Source organism: Drosophila teissieri, unplaced genomic scaffold, assembly GCF_016746235.2.
Source record: "Drosophila teissieri strain GT53w unplaced genomic scaffold, Prin_Dtei_1.1 Segkk57_quiver_pilon_scaf, whole genome shotgun sequence".
Lineage (NCBI taxonomy): Eukaryota > Metazoa > Arthropoda > Insecta > Diptera > Drosophilidae > Drosophila > Drosophila teissieri.
Genome location: NW_025225016.1, coordinates 2,901 through 7,483, shown reverse-complemented (window position 1 = coordinate 7,483; position 4,583 = coordinate 2,901). Strand labels below are relative to the sequence as shown.

General features: G+C 39.5%; 2 non-coding genes across 2 annotated transcripts; one reads left to right on the top strand and one right to left on the bottom strand.

Moving 5' to 3' along the window:
• Window positions 1-1,845: 1,845 nt before the first annotated feature.
• On the top strand, window positions 1,846-1,918 carry Trnak-uuu. Its single transcript has one exon. It is a non-coding gene; the product is annotated as a tRNA-Lys (tRNA).
• A 784-nt stretch (window positions 1,919-2,702) lies between these two features.
• On the bottom strand, window positions 2,703-2,775 carry Trnak-uuu. Its single transcript has one exon. It is a non-coding gene; the product is annotated as a tRNA-Lys (tRNA).
• Window positions 2,776-4,583: the final 1,808 nt, after the last annotated feature.

Sequence of the window (4,583 nt, the reverse complement as noted above, 5' to 3'; positions counted from 1 at the left end):
CCTACCGCCTACCGCCTGTCGCCGCCCGTCGATCAACCAACATCCAGTGATGTTTCTTGTTTGCAACTGATTCGTGTTAAGCTAAGAAACGAGCCACATCCGCTTGGTTCGTTTGGGTTTATGATACTGGAGGTGGAACCCGGAGCAATCGCCATTACTCTTTAAAAAAGAAATCATCCATTTTTAACTAATATTTGTGATACGCTGAGTATAACATATCAGGATCAGATTATTCACGTCGATTTGAATCAATAACATTAATATTTGATGTTAGTTTGCTGTTGAAACATAAGCATATGATTGATATAACTTGTATATGTCGAAGTTAGGTGTTACCCCTTACTCACTTCCTACACCTTTCTGTGCGAGTGCTCCAGGGTCCTTCCAGTATGATGAATCTCTTTCTCTAAGCAGTATTCGAAAAGCCGTTAGTTTGTAAGCCTAGCATAATTTAGCACGTAAGCTGCACGATGAGCATACAAAGCTATCGAGTTGAACAAATCTAATATCTGCAATAATTTCAAAGTGATTTCTAATTAACATTAGGTCTTCGTTTGTATTGGCCCAACCTTGATCCCAACCAAACCCCCACCCAGCACCCTCCAGGAAGTCCTAAAGAGTGTACTTAATTCCTAGCTAGTAGAGAACATAACTCTAGTTACCCACATAAGGCTTTGTTTAGTTTGTAAATAGCAGAGCGCCCCAGATCGGGGATCGCCTTTTTATGTTTGTGTTTCGTCTTGAAGAGAAAATTTGAAAGTATCTGCAACTGTTTAATTCAATTTATTTTGAGTGTTGGCGTTTGTGTTGTTGAAATTGCTCTAGCAGCTTGAAAAATGCTTTACTAATTTTATCAAAAATCAATCGTTTTTAATTGCCACTGAAGAACAAATTCGGAAGATAAACAGGAAGTAAAATATTTCAAAAGTAGCATAGAAAGTGCTATAGTTAATCAGAGTTTTTTATTAGATCAGCAGCCGATCCTTGCACTTTATTTATTAAAAGGCCTCTCAACAATGTCTGTAAATTTAATTCGGTAGTTAATCGATACAGTAAACCAACGAATTTGATTAAAGCGTGAATTGTTAAATCCTAAAGCTGGGTTTCCTACCCATAACCGTAATGTAAAGTAATTATTTATGCTGTACCATTCGCTAAGCTAAGGTTAGTGCATTCTAGAACTATCGGTAGTATATGTCAACCTAGCTCGTAAGCCTAAATTATGTATATCGAATTAGCAAGACAAATTTTAGAAAAACAAATCAGATTGAGCAAGGCAAAGCGAAACGAACAAAACTATGGAAAATGAGAGAATCAAAAAAATATACCTAGCACAAATTAATTAATCGTTTTTTGTTTCCACATTTTGTATATTTGTTCAATCTTAGTTTGTACATTTTCGATTATGTGTTCAATGCAATTGGTTGGAACCATACTGATTTTCGCAACCAATTAAAATGAAAAACCATTTGAAGTTTTGGGTTAAGGGGCACTCACAGTCCGCCAGGACAAAGTGGGCGAAAATGTTTAACTGCATTCCATGTAAAATAAAATTACGCAACTAATTTTTAATGAACTTCGCATGTATGTATACCTTAATCTGGGTTCGATTGCAAAGGAAACTATTAAACAAAAATGGAATCGAAAATAAAAACTGATACAACTTCAAGAATGAAACCACAAAACTATACAAATATAAAAAAAGTATGTAAACATGTATGAATATGGCATAAAAAAATAAAAACTATTTTAAAGTGCAAACCTTTGTTCTTTATGTGACGATCAGTGATCGACTATAATCTTGTATTCTTATTAATAATGTTTTTAGATGAATGACGTACACGTGCCCGGATAGCTCAGTCGGTAGAGCATTGGACTTTTAATCCAAGGGTCCAGGGTTCAAGTCCCTGTTCGGGCGGCAATCTTTTTTCATTTTTTTTAAGTTGTCGATTTGAAATTATAAATTTGTAGTTTCACAATTAATGTTTATTTTAAAATATATAAACAATTTAAAAGACAAAAGACAAATAAATAGTCAATTTATTGGCTTTGAAAAATAAAAACAAACGTGTCAACGTTGCAAAAAAGGACCCTAAAAGCAAGCAATAAATTAAAAAAAAAATTTTTTGCCGCCGCAAAAAGATTGTGGTCCAACCATATTGGTTGGGCTGATAACGGCAGTCCACTCCGGTACGCTATCCCACTACTGCCTACCACGGGAACTCTTGGCTGCTGGTTTTCACCCCTGGCCCGGTTCATCCTCCTTAGCCAACCTGAATGCCACGGACTCCTCCATGGCACCCATATTGATGGCAAGCTTAGTGCGGACGTTCCGTCACATGAACTGGTCCGCTACGCAGTAAATCCCAGCCTCAGGCCATCCCACAATCGGACCTCACAGAAGCGTGATTACAGAAGCTGCCAACCTTCCAGTCGAAACACGTCCATCTGAAACTCAGTGACTAGCCTCCGGTTTCCATTCGATTTCGATAAACTGCTTTATCGATGCACCACTTAATCGACGCGAAGCAGGCGATGAGCCGCGTTGCCAACTGCGACTGATAAAAGCAGTTGCCCCAAAACCAAATACCTACTGGACATAATTGTTGCATCTCTTTTTGGGACTTGCTGGTATTAAAATAAAAATGACTTCTCATTCACGAATTAAAAAAAAATAAATAAATATTTATAAAAAAGAAGATCGCCCGAACAGGGACTTGAACCCTGGACCCTTGGATTAAAAGTCCAATGCTCTACCGACTGAGCTATCCGGGCATTGCACAAGGCGCTGACGAACTTCCCTGGTATCTATAAGAAAGTACAAGCGAACAATTTAAATAGGATCCTTGTCCAACTCTATTAAGGCTCGGTACAAAAAAGGCCCAGCTGAGTACTTCGCACTCGCCTCCTAAGAAAGCGTATGCAAAATTTCGCACACAATCATTTTCGTTCTAGCTGACTCCAAGAACTCAGTAATCTCAAGAGGAACTCTCTAATTTCACAAGTCCATATACAATGTGGCACGCCGTTTTGCCATAAATAACCAAATAAAAGAGAACGATATAGACGATTTTATGGACTATCAGATACCCGTTACTCACCACTGGCAATCCGCGAGAAATTCGAAAACTTTTTTTGGCAATTCGATGCAAATCGATAGAAAAACAAGAGAGAACGCTATAGTCGAGTTCCCTGACTATCTGATACCCGTTACTCAGCTATTCGAAGTGCGAAGGCGAGTCTTCAACACTGACAGTTTTTTTCGGTTTGTGGGCGTTAGAGTGGGCGTGGCAAAAAGTTTTTTGGCAAATCGATAGAAATTTACAAGTCAAATACAAAAATGAAAAAATATCATAACATTTTTCAAAATTGTGGGCGTGGCAGTTTTGGGCGGTTTGTGGGCGTTAGAGTGGGCGTGGCAACAAGTTTTTTGGCAAATCGATAGAAATTTACAAGACTAATACAAAAATGAAAAAATATCAAAACATTTTTCAAAAGTGTGGGCGTGGCAGTTTTATGCGGTTTGTGGGCGTTAGAGTGGGCGTGGCAACATGAATCAACAAACTTGCGCTGCGTCTATGTCTCTGGAGTCCGTATGTTTAATCTCAACTTGCTAGCTTTGTAGTTCCTGAGATCTCGACGTTCATACGGACAGACGGACAGACGGACGGACAGACGGACAGACGGACGACAGACGGACGGACAGACGGACAGACGGACGGACAGACGGACATGGCCAAATCGACTCGGCTACTGATCCTGATCAAGAATATATATACTTTATATGGTCGGAAACGCTTCCTTCTGCCTGTTACATACTTTTCAACGAATCTAGTATACCCTTTTACTCTACGAGTAACGGGTATAACAAGAGAGAACTCTATAGTCGAGTTCCCTGACTATCTGATACCCGTTACTCAGCTATTCGAAGTGCGAAGGAGAGTCTTCAGCACATACAGTTTTTGGCGGTTTTGTGGACGTTAGAGTGGGCGTGGCAAAAAGTTTTTTGGCAAATCGATAGAAATTTACAAGACTAATACAAAAATGAAAAAATATCAAAACATTTTTCAAAAGTGTGGGCGTGGCAGCTTTGGCGGTTTGTGGGCGTTAGAAAGGGCGTGGCAAAAGTTTTTGGCAAATCGTTAAAAAATTATAAGACTAATACAAAAATGAAAAAATATTGAAACATTTTTCAAAAGGGTGGACGTGGCAGTTTTAGGCGGTTTGTGGGCGTTAGAGTGGGCGTGGCAACATGAATCGACAAACTTGCGCTGCGTATAGTCCCTGGAGTCTGTATGCTTAATCTCAACTTTCTAGCTTTTGTAGTTCCTGAGATCTCGACGTTCACACGGACAGTCGGACAGACGGACGGACGGACGGACGGACAGACGGACATGGCCAGATCGACTCGGCTACTGATCCTGATCAAGAATATATATACTTTATATGGTCGGAAACACTTCCTTCTGCCTGTTACATACTTTTCAACGAATCTAGTATACCCTTTTACTCTACGAGTAACGGGTATAACAAGAACGCTATGGTCTAGTTCCCCGACTATCTGATACCCGTTACTCAGCTAT